This window comes from Electrophorus electricus, chromosome 5, assembly GCF_041902795.1.
Source record: "Electrophorus electricus isolate QZ-2024a chromosome 5, ASM4190279v1, whole genome shotgun sequence".
NCBI lineage: Eukaryota > Metazoa > Chordata > Actinopteri > Gymnotiformes > Gymnotidae > Electrophorus > Electrophorus electricus.
In genome coordinates this window covers 33,844,674-33,857,287 of record NC_137501.1, presented here as the reverse complement: position 1 = coordinate 33,857,287, position 12,614 = coordinate 33,844,674, and positions in this window count along the sequence as shown.

Genomic DNA, 12,614 nt, shown 5'->3' with positions numbered 1-12,614 from the left:
AACCAGACTTCCAGGCCCAAGAGGTCACACAGCCATGCCCAGCAAAGTAGCTCTGGGCCTGGGCACACTTCACGCAGTTTGACCGTTTAAATAAAACTAGAAACAGACTTCCTGGCCCAAGAGGTCACAGTCATACCCAGCAAAGTACGTTTAAACCTGGAAACAAATCAGATCCTTTCTGTCATTCAAAGGAATGGGCCTGCAACTCACAACCACATCCCCAGTGAAGCGCACCGTCACCCAGCCACACTACCCCACCTTGCCCGTCCTGGAACAACCACACCTCCAGGGCACCACATGCCAATCTCTCATGCCCAGCAAACTGCAACCTCACGCAGCCAGGCCACACACTGTCTCCCCTTGTACAGTCCAAGGACGAACTCCTCCACAAACCTGGTGTTCACGCGCACAAACGCAATTACAACGAATTGGTGGAGAACTTTGAAACAAACGTGCTGACTTTGAATACTCACATCTAGGCTGGGCCAGGTCCAAATGGCCTGCAGCTCGGTGCGCATTAACTGCTTGACTGTCCGTCACGAACGCCACCTGCCAAGCGTTCGTTCCGTCCCTGGCGGATTTTAAAAAATCGTAGCGTGAGAACGATGGGTCCGATCCGCGTGCCGCTTAAAGGCGATTACAGGGGAGATGCAACCCTTTCCAAAGAACCATGAAAAGACTTTCTACTCCCAAGGAAACGAGATATTAAGCCGCAATGACATCCGACGCGCGCATTTTCTCCGCCGCGCAGCACATTTAAAAAAATCATAGCGTGAAAACCGTGGGTTCGATCCGCGTGCCGCTCGAAGGCGATTACAGGGGAGATGCAGCCCTTTCCAAAGAGGCATGAACAGACTTCCTACTCCCAAGGAGCCCAAAGATATTAAGCCGCAAATACGTCCTACGCGCGTCTTTTCTACGCCGCGCACCACATTTAAAAAATCGTATCGGAAGAACGGTGGGTCCAATCCGCGTGCCGCTTAAAGGCGATTACAAGGGAGATGCAAACCTTTCCAAAGAGCCATGAAAAGACTTTCTACTCCCAAGGAGACAATAGATATTAAGCCGAAATGACGTCCGACGCGCGCATTTTCTCCGCCGCGCACCACATTTAAAAAAATCATAGCGTGAAAACCGTGGGTTCGATCCGCGTGCCGCTCGAAGGCGATTACAGCGCAGATGCAGCCCTTTCCAAAGAGCCATGAAAAGACTTTCTACTCCCAAGGAGACAAGAGATATTAAGCCGAAATGACGTCCGACGCGCGCATTTCCTCCGCCGCGCACCACATTTAAAAAAATCATAGCTTGAAAACCGTGGGTTCGATCCGCGTGCCGCTCGAAGGCGATTACAGGGGAGATGCAGCCCTTTCCAAAGAGCCATGAACAGACTTTCTACACCCAATGAGACAAGAGATATTAAGCCGCAAATACGTCCGGCGCGCGTCTTTTCTCCGCCGCGCAACACATTTAAAAAAAATCGTAGCGTGAAAAACGTGGGATCGATCCGCGTGCCGCTCGAAGGCGATTACAGGGGAGATGCATCCCTTTCAAAAGATCCATGAACAGACTTTCTACTCCCAAGGAGACCAGAAATATTAACATATAAAGCGTTACGCTCCAGTCGGATGAACGAGAAACGCTTGTACAACTGCAACGAATTGGAGGAGAAAGTTTAAACAAACGCGCTGACTTTGAAGGCTCACATCTAGGCCGGGCCAGGTCCAAATGGCCTGCAACTCGGTCCGCATCACGTCCATGACTTTTCCTAACGAACGCCACCTGCCAAGCTTTCGGCCCTTCCCTGTCGGCATTAAAAAATCGTAGCGTGATAACGATGGTTCCGATCCGCGTGCCGCGCGAAGGCGATTACAGGGGAGATGCAGCCCTTTCTAAAGAGCCATGAACAGACTTTCTACTCCCAAGGAGCCCAAAGATATTAAGCCGCAAATAAGTCCTACGCGCGTCTTTTCTACGCCTCGCACCACATTTAAAAAATCGTAGCGTAAGAACGGTGGGTCCGATCCGCGAGCCGCTTAAAGGCGATTACAGGGGAGATGCAACCCTTTCCAAAGAGCCATGAAAAGACTTTCTACTCCCAAGGAGACAAGAGATATTAAGCCGAAATGACGTCCGACGCGCGCATTTCCTCCGCCGCGCACCACATTTAAAAAAATCATAGCGTGAAAACCGTGGGTTCGATCCGCGTGCCGCTCGAAGGCGATTACAGGGGAGATGCAGCCCTTTCCAAAGAGGCATGAACAGACTTCCTACTCCCAAGGAGCCCAAAGATATTAAGCCGCAAATACGTCCTACGCGCGTCTTTTCTACGCCGCGCACCACATTTAAAAAATCGTATCGGAAGAACGGTGGGTCCAATCCGCGTGCCGCTTAAAGGCGATTACAAGGGAGATGCAAACCTTTCCAAAGAGCCATGAAAAGACTTTCTACTCCCAAGGAAACAATAGATATTAAGCCGAAATGACGTCCGACGCGCGCATTTTCTCCGCCGCGCACCACATTTAAAAAAATCATAGCGTGAAAACCGTGGGTTCGATCCGCGTGCCGCTCGAAGGCGATTACAGCGGAGATGCAGCCCTTTCCAAAGAGCCATGAAAAGACTTTCTACTCCCAAGGAGACAAGAGATATTAAGCCGAAATGACGTCCGACGCGTGCATTTCCTCCGCCGCGCACCACATTTAAAAAAATCATAGCGTGAAAACCGTGGGTTCGATCCGCGTGCCGCTCGAAGGCGATTACAGGGGAGATGCAGCCCTTTCAAAAGAGCCATGAACAGACTTTCTACTCCCAAGGAGACCAGAAATATTAACATATAAAGCGTTATGCTCCAGTCGGATGAACGAGAAACGCTTGTACAACTGCAACGAATTGGAGGAGAAAGTTTAAACAAACGCGCTGACTTTGAACGCTCACATCTAGGCCGGGCCAACTCCAAATGGCGTGCAACTCGGTGTGCATCACCTCCATGACTGTCCCTAACGAACGCCACGTGCCACGCTTTCGGCCTATCCCTGGCGGCATTAAAAAATCGTAGCGTGATAACGATGGTTCCGATGCGCGTGCCGCTCGAAGGCGATTACAGGGGAGATACAGCCCTTTCCAAAGAGCCATGAACAGGCTTTCTACTCCCAAGGAGACAAGAGATATTACGCGCATTTTCTCCGACGCGCACCACGTTTAAAAAATCGTAGCGTGAGAACGGTGGGTCCGATCCGCGTGCCGCTTAAAGGCGATTACAGGGGAGATGCAGCCCTTTCCAAAGAGCCATGAAAAGACTTTCTACTCCCAAGGAGACAAGAGATATTAAGCCGAAATGACGTCCGACGCGCGCATTTCCTCCGCCGCGCACCACATTTAAAAAAATCATAGCGTGAAAACCGTGGGTTCGATCCGCGTGCCGCTCGAAGGCGATTACAGAGGAGATGCAGCCCTTTCCAAAGAGGCATGAACAGACTTCCTACTCCCAAGGAGCCCAAAGATATTAAGCCGCAAATACGTCCTACGCGCGTCTTTTCTACGCCGCGCACCACATTTAAAAAATCGTATCGGAAGAACGGTGGGTCCAATCCGCGTGCCGCTTAAAGGCGATTACAAGGGAGATGCAAACCTTTCCAAAGAGCCATGAAAAGACTTTCTACACCCAATGAGACAAGAGATATTAAGCCGCAAATACGTCCGGCGCGCGTCTTTTCTCCGCCGCGCAACACATTTAAAAAAAATCGTAGCGTGAAAACCGTGGGTTCGATCCGCGTGCCGCTCGAAGGTGATTACAGGGGAGATGCAGCCCTTTCCAAAGAGCCATGAACAGACTTTCTACTCCCAATGAGACAAGAGATATCAAGCCGCAAATACGTCCGGCGCGCGTCTATTCTCCGCCGCGCAACACATTTAAAAAAAATCGTAGCGTGAAAACCGTGGGTTCGATCCGCGTGCCGCTTAAAGGCGATTACAGGGGAGATGCAGCCCTTTCCAAAGAGCCATGAAAAGACTTTCTACTCCCAAGGAGACAAGAGATATTAAGCCGAAATGACGTCCGACGCGCGCATTTCCTCCGCCGCGCACCACATTTAAAAAAATCATAGCGTGAAAACCGTGGGTTCGATCCGCGTGCCGCTCGAAGGCGATTACAGGCGAGATGCAGCCCTTTCCAAAGAGGCATGAACAGACTTCCTACTCCCAAGGAGCCCAAAGATATTAAGCCGCAAATACGTCCTACGCGCGTCTTTTCTACGCCGCGCACATTTAAAAAATCGTATCGGAAGAACGGTGGGTCCAATCCGCGTGCCGCTTAAAGGCGATTACAAGGGAGATGCAAACCTTTCCAAAGAGCCATGAAAAGACTTTCTACTCCGAAGGAGACAAGAGATATTAAGCCGAAATGACGTCCGACGCGCGCATTTCCTCCGCCGCGCACCACATTTAAAAAAATCATAGCGTGAAAAACGTGGGTTCGATCCGCGTGCCGCTCGAAAGCGATTACAGGGGAGATGCAGCCCTTTCCAAAGAGCCATGAACAGACTTCCTACTCCCAAGGAGACAAGAGATATTAAGCAGCAATGATGTCCGACACGCGCATTTTCTCCGCCGCGCACCACATTTAAAAAATCTTAGCGTGAGAACGGTGGGTCCGATCCGCGTGCCGCTTAAAGGCGATTACAGGGGAGATGCAGCCCTTTCCAAAGAGCCATGAAAAGACTTTCTACTCCCAAGGAGACAAGAGATATTAAGCCGAAATGACGTCCGACGCGCGCATTTTCTCCGCCGCGCACCACATTTAAAAAAATCATAGCGTGAAAACCGTGGGTTCGATCCGCGTCCCGCTCGAAGGCGATTACAGGGGAGATGCAGCCCTTTCCAAAGATCCATGAACAGACTTCCTACTCCCAAGGAGACAAGAGATATTAACATATAAAGCGTTACGCTCCAGTCGGATGAGCGAGAAACGCTTGAGCAGTTGCAACGAATTGGAGGAGAAAGTTTAAACAAACGCGCTGACTTTGAACGCTCACATCTAGGTCTGGCCAAGTCCAAATGGCGTGCAACTCGGTGCGCATCACCTCCATGACTGTCCCTAACGAACGCCACCTGCCACGCTTTCGGCCCGTCCCTGGCGGCTTTAAAAAATCGTAGCGTGATAACCGTGGGTCCAATCCGCTTGAAGCTCGAAGGCGATTAGAGGGGAGATGCAGCCCTTTCCAAAGAGCCATGAACAGACTTCCTACTCCCAAGGAGACAAGAGATATTAAGCCACAAATACGTCCGGACCGCGTCTTTTCTCCGCAGCTCACCACATTTAAAAAAATCGTAGCGTGAAAACCGTGGGTTCGATATAGTATACATACAGAGTATATAGTTTGACCAAAAGATCGTGCTGATCTTTGATCTCCTGGTTCTTCATCTCCAGCGCCACTTTCAGACTCATAATGTCCTCCTCTATGGGCTGGTATAACACAGACACGAATCATCACTACAGCCAGTACAATGGAAAGGTGGGAATGTGTACTGAATGTGTACTGACGTTATAAGTGAGAGGTGGTGGTACTGGTGGATGTGTACTGACACTATAAGGGATCTCTACCTGCAGTGACAGTCTGAGCTTCTCAAGTTCTTCCTCCAGAGATTTCTTCTCCTGTTCACAGGCCATTTTCATATCTGCCAGAGCAAGTATCATTACTGCTGGATATAACACAGATTGTATATACTACATAATTACTGCTGAATATATAAAATATAATATATATAGTACTATACATATATTAGTGTCACTTTTATTGGAGCCTAAAGGCTAGCATTCATTATTAGTTATGTTAGTATTATTGCATTTCCATAGTACTTACTCTTGATGGACCTGTTATGCTCCTCCTCCTCCTGCTGTTTCTGCAGGAGCTCTGTCTCCTCCTGCTGCTTGTGTTTCAGCATCTCCTGAAGAACCTGCAGCTCCTTCTGCTTCTGCAACCTCAACTCCTTCAGCTGCTCCAACAAACTGTTCTCCAACTCCTCCTTCTCACACCGCAAACACTCCAATCGGGCCACAGGCCCCACTAGTGACACAGAACCACACACACACACACACAAAGAGAGAGATAAACATGTATAAATGTATAAGAATTTGTGGATAAAATTATTATGAGATTATTTATAATCAAACGACTACACTACACAACCACATCTTCCTTTTATTTACATATTATACAGATATTTAGAGATATTTACATTTTATTTACCCGCGTGCGTCTCTCTTCTCCAAGGTAGCGGAGAGATATGAAAGGATAAAAGGGGAAAAGAATAAAATGCACGTCGGTTTTAAATTCGCAGGCTACCTGCGCTGAAGGCGTGGAAAACGAGCACGTGACGGAAAGGCTTCCGTACCCGATGGGTCCAAATCACATGCCCAGCAAAGTAGCCTTAAACCTGGACACGCAATGGAGAGCATTTGACCCTTTAAAATCATACTACAACCAGACTTCCAGGCCCAAGAGGTCACACAGCCATGCCCAGCAAAGTAGCTCTGGGCCTGGGCACACTTCACGCAGTTTGACCGTTTAAATAAAACTAGAAACAGACTTCCTGGCCCAAGAGGTCACAGTCATACCCAGCAAAGTACGTTTAAACCTGGAAACAAATCAGATCCTTTCTGTCATTCAAAGGAATGGGCCTGCAACTCACAACCACATCCCCAGTGAAGCGCACCGTCACCCAGCCACACTACCCCACCTTGCCCGTCCTGGAACAACCACACCTCCAGGGCACCACATGCCAATCTCTCATGCCCAGCAAACTGCAACCTCACGCAGCCAGGCCACACACTGTCTCCCCTTGTACAGTCCAAGGACGAACTCCTCCACAAACCTGGTGTTCACGCGCACACACGCAATTACAACGAATTGGTGGAGAACTTTGAAACAAACGTGCTGACTTTGAATACTCACATCTAGGCTGGGCCAGGTCCAAATGGCCTGCAGCTCGGTGCGCATTAACTGCTTGACTGTCCGTCACGAACGCCACCTGCCAAGCGTTCGTTCCGTCCCTGGCGGATTTTAAAAAATCGTAGCGTGAGAACGATGGGTCCGATCCGCGTGCCGCTTAAAGGCGATTACAGGGGAGATGCAACCCTTTCCAAAGAACCATGAAAAGACTTTCTACTCCCAAGGAAACGAGATATTAAGCCGCAATGACATCCGACGCGCGCATTTTCTCCGCCGCGCAGCACATTTAAAAAAATCATAGCGTGAAAACCGTGGGTTCGATCCGCGTGCCGCTCGAAGGCGATTACAGGGGAGATGCAGCCCTTTCCAAAGAGGCATGAACAGACTTCCTACTCCCAAGGAGCCCAAAGATATTAAGCCGCAAATACGTCCTACGCGCGTCTTTTCTACGCCGCGCACCATATTTAAAAAATCGTATCGGAAGAACGGTGGGTCCAATCCGCGTGCCGCTTAAAGGCGATTACAAGGGAGATGCAAACCTTTCCAAAGAGCCATGAAAAGACTTTCTACTCCCAAGGAGACAAGAGATATTACGCGCATTTTCTCCGACGCGCACCACGTTTAAAAAATCGTAGCGTGAGAACGGTGGGTCCGATCCGCGTGCCGCTTAAAGGCGATTACAGGGGAGATGCATCCCTTTCCAAAGAGCCATGAACAGACTTTCTACTCCCAAGGAGACCAGAGATATTAACAGATAAAGCGTTACGCTCCAGTCGGATGAGCGAGAAACGCTTGTACAATTGCAACGAATTGGAGGAGAAAGTTTAAACAAACGCGCTGACTTTGAAGGCTCACATCTAGGCCGGGCCAGGTCCAAATGGCCTGCCACTCGGTCCGCATCACGTCCATGACTTTTCCTAACGAACGCCACCTGCCAAGCTTTCGGCCCGTCCCTGTCGGCATTAAAAAATCGTAGCGTGATAACGATGGTTCCGATCCGCGTGCCGCGCGAAGGCGATTACAGGGGAGATGCAGCCCTTTCCAAAGAGCCATGAACAGACTTTCTACTCCCAAGGAGCCCAAAGATATTAAGCCGCAAATAAGTCCTACGCGCGTCTTTTCTACGCCTCGCACCACATTTAAAAAATCGTAGCGTAAGAACGGTGGGTCCGATCCGCGTGCCGCTTAAAGGCGATTACAGGGGAGATGCAACCCTTTCCAAAGAACCATGAAAAGACTTTCTACTCCCAAGGAGACAAGAGATATTAAGCCGAAATGACGTCCGACGCGCGCATTTTCTCCGCCGCGCACCACATTTAAAAAAATCATAGCGTGAAAACCGTGGGTTCGATCCGCGTGCCGCTCGAAGGCGATTACAGCGGAGATGCAGCCCTTTCCAAAGAGCCATGAAAAGACTTTCTACTCCCAAGGAGACAAGAGATATTAAGCCGAAATGACGTCCGACGCGCGCATTTCCTCCGCCGCGCACCACATTTAAAAAAATCATAGCGTGAAAACCGTGGGTTCGATCTGCGTGCCGCTCGAAGGCGATTACAGGGGAGATGCAGCCCTTTCCAAAGAGCCATGAACAGACTTTCTACACCCAATGAGACAAGAGATATTAAGCCGCAAATACGTCCGGCGCGCGTCTTTTCTCCGCCGCGCAACACATTTAAAAAAAATCGTAGCGTGAAAACCGTGGGTTCGATCCGCGTGCCGCTCGAAGGCGATTACAGGGGAGATGCAGCCCTTTCCAAAGAGCCATGAACAGACTTTCTACTCCCAATGAGACAAGAGATATCAAGCCGCAAATACGTCCGGCGCGCGTCTATTCTCCGCCGCGCAACACATTTAAAAAAAATCGTAGCGTGAAAACCGTGGGTTCGATCCGCGTGCCGCTTAAAGGCGATTACAGGGGAGATGCAGCCCTTTCCAAAGAGCCATGAAAAGACTTTCTACTCCCAAGGAGACAAGAGATATTAAGCCGAAATGACGTCCGACGCGCGCATTTCCTCCGCCGCGCACCACATTTAAAAAAATCATAGCGTGAAAACCGTGGGTTCGATCCGCGTGCCGCTCGAAGGCGATTACAGGGGAGATGCAGCCCTTTCCAAAGAGGCATGAACAGACTTCCTACTCCCAAGGAGCCCAAAGATATTAAGCCGCAAATACGTCCTACGCGCGTCTTTTCTACGCCGCGCACCACATTTAAAAAATCGTATCGGAAGAACGGTGGGTCCAATCCGCGTGCCGCTTAAAGGCGATTACAAGGGAGATGCAAACCTTTCCAAAGAGCCATGAAAAGACTTTCTACTCCCAAGGAGACAATAGATATTAAGCCGAAATGACGTCCGACGCGCGCATTTTCTCCGCCGCGCACCACATTTAAAAAAATCATAGCGTGAAAACCGTGGGTTCGATCCGCGTGCCGCTCGAAGGCGATTACAGGGGAGATGCAGCCCTTTCCAAAGAGCCATGAACAGACTTTCTACACCCAATGAGACAAGAGATATTAAGCCGCAAATACGTCCGGCGCGCGTCTTTTCTCCGCCGCGCAACACATTTAAAAAAAATCGTAGCGTGAAAAACGTGGGTTCGATCCGCGTGCCGCTCGAAGGCGATTACAGGGGAGATGCAGCCCTTTCCAAAGAGCCATGAACAGACTTCCTACTCCCAAGGAGACAAGAGATATTAAGCAGCAATGATGTCCGACACGCGCATTTTCTCCGCCGCGCACCACATTTAAAAAATCTTAGCGTGAGAACGGTGGGTCCGATCCGCGTGCCGCTTAAAGGCGATTACAGGGGAGATGCAGCCCTTTCCAAAGAGCCATGAAAAGACTTTCTACTCCCAAGGAGACAAGAGATATTAAGCCGAAATGACGTCCGACGCGCGCATTTTCTCCGCCGCGCACCACATTTAAAAAAATCATAGCGTGAAAACCGTGGGTTCGATCCGCGTGCCGCTCGAAGGCGATTACAGGGGAGATGCAGCCCTTTCCAAAGATCCATGAACAGACTTCCTACTCCCAAGGAGACAAGAGATATTAACATATAAAGCGTTACGCTCCAGTCGGATGAGCGAGAAACGCTTGAGCAGTTGCAACGAATTGGAGGAGAAAGTTTAAACAAACGCGCTGACTTTGAACGCTCACATCTAGGTCTGGCCAAGTCCAAATGGCGTGCAACTCGGTGCGCATCACCTCCATGACTGTCCCTAACGAACGCCACCTGCCACGCTTTCGGCCCGTCCCTGGCGGCTTTAAAAAATCGTAGCGTGATAACCGTGGGTCCAATCCGCTTGAAGCTCGAAGGCGATTAGAGGGGAGATGCAGCCCTTTCCAAAGAGCCATGAACAGACTTCCTACTCCCAAGGAGACAAGAGATATTAAGCCACAAATACGTCCGGACCGCGTCTTTTCTCCGCAGCTCACCACATTTAAAAAAATCGTAGCGTGAAAACCGTGGGTTCGATATAGTATACATACAGAGTATATAGTTTGACCAAAAGATCGTGCTGATCTTTGATCTCCTGGTTCTTCATCTCCAGCGCCACTTTCAGACTCATAATGTCCTCCTCTATGGGCTGGTATAACACAGACACGAATCATCACTACAGCCAGTACAATGGAAAGGTGGGAATGTGTACTGAATGTGTACTGACGTTATAAGTGAGAGGTGGTGGTACTGGTGGATGTGTACTGACACTATAAGGGATCTCTACCTGCAGTGACAGTTTGAGCTTCTCAAGTTCTTCCTCCAGAGATTTCTTCTCCTGTTCACAGGCCATTTTCATATCTGCCAGAGCAAGTATCATTACTGCTGGATATAACACAGATTGTATATACTACATAATTACTGCTGAATATATAAAATATAATATATATAGTACTATACATATATTAGTGTCACTTTTATTGGAGCCTAAAGGCTAGCATTCATTATTAGTTATGTTAGTATTATTGCATTTCCATAGTACTTACTCTTGATGGACCTGTTATGCTCCTCCTCCTCCTGCTGTTTCTGCAGGAGCTCTGTCTCCTCCTGCTGCTTGTGTTTCAGCATCTCCTGAAGAACCTGCAGCTCCTTCTGCTTCTGCAACCTCAACTCCTTCAGCTGCTCCAACAAACTGTTCTCCAACTCCTCCTTCTCACACCGCAAACACTCCAATCGGGCCACAGGCCCCACTAGTGACACAGAACCACACACACACACACACACAAAGAGAGAGATAAACATGTATAAATGTATAAGAATTTGTGGATAAAATTATTATGAGATTATTTATAATCAAACGACTACACTACACAACCACATCTTCCTTTTATTTACATATTATACAGATATTTAGAGATATTTACATTTTATTTACCCGCGTGCGTCTCTCTTCTCCAAGGTAGCGGAGAGATATGAAAGGATAAAAGGGGAAAAGAATAAAATGCACGTCGGTTTTAAATTCGCAGGCTACCTGCGCTGAAGGCGTGGAAAACGAGCACGTGACGGAAAGGCTTCCGTACCCGATGGGTCCAAATCACATGCCCAGCAAAGTAGCCTTAAACCTGGACACGCAATGGAGAGCATTTGACCCTTTAAAATCATACTACAACCAGACTTCCAGGCCCAAGAGGTCACACAGCCATGCCCAGCAAAGTAGCTCTGGGCCTGGGCACACTTCACGCAGTTTGACCGTTTAAATAAAACTAGAAACAGACTTCCTGGCCCAAGAGGTCACAGTCATACCCAGCAAAGTACGTTTAAACCTGGAAACAAATCAGATCCTTTCTGTCATTCAAAGGAATGGGCCTGCAACTCACAACCACATCCCCAGTGAAGCGCACCGTCACCCAGCCACACTACCCCACCTTGCCCGTCCTGGAACAACCACACCTCCAGGGCACCACATGCCAATCTCTCATGCCCAGCAAACTGCAACCTCACGCAGCCAGGCCACACACTGTCTCCCCTTGTACAGTCCAAGGACGAACTCCTCCACAAACCTGGTGTTCACGCGCACACACGCAATTACAACGAATTGGTGGAGAACTTTGAAACAAACGTGCTGACTTTGAATACTCACATCTAGGCTGGGCCAGGTCCAAATGGCCTGCAGCTCGGTGCGCATTAACTGCTTGACTGTCCGTCACGAACGCCACCTGCCAAGCGTTCGTTCCGTCCCTGGCGGATTTTAAAAAATCGTAGCGTGAGAACGATGGGTCCGATCCGCGTGCCGCTTAAAGGCGATTACAGGGGAGATGCAACCCTTTCCAAAGAACCATGAAAAGACTTTCTACTCCCAAGGAAACGAGATATTAAGCCGCAATGACATCCGACGCGCGCATTTTCTCCGCCGCGCAGCACATTTAAAAAAATCATAGCGTGAAAACCGTGGGTTCGATCCGCGTGCCGCTCGAAGGCGATTACAGGGGAGATGCAGCCCTTTCCAAAGAGGCATGAACAGACTTCCTACTCCCAAGGAGCCCAAAGATATTAAGCCGCAAATACGTCCTACGCGCGTCTTTTCTACGCCGCGCACCATATTTAAAAAATCGTATCGGAAGAACGGTGGGTCCAATCCGCGTGCCGCTTAAAGGCGATTACAAGGGAGATGCAAACCTTTCCAAAGAGCCATGAAAAGACTTTCTACTCCCAAGGAGACAAGAGATATTACGC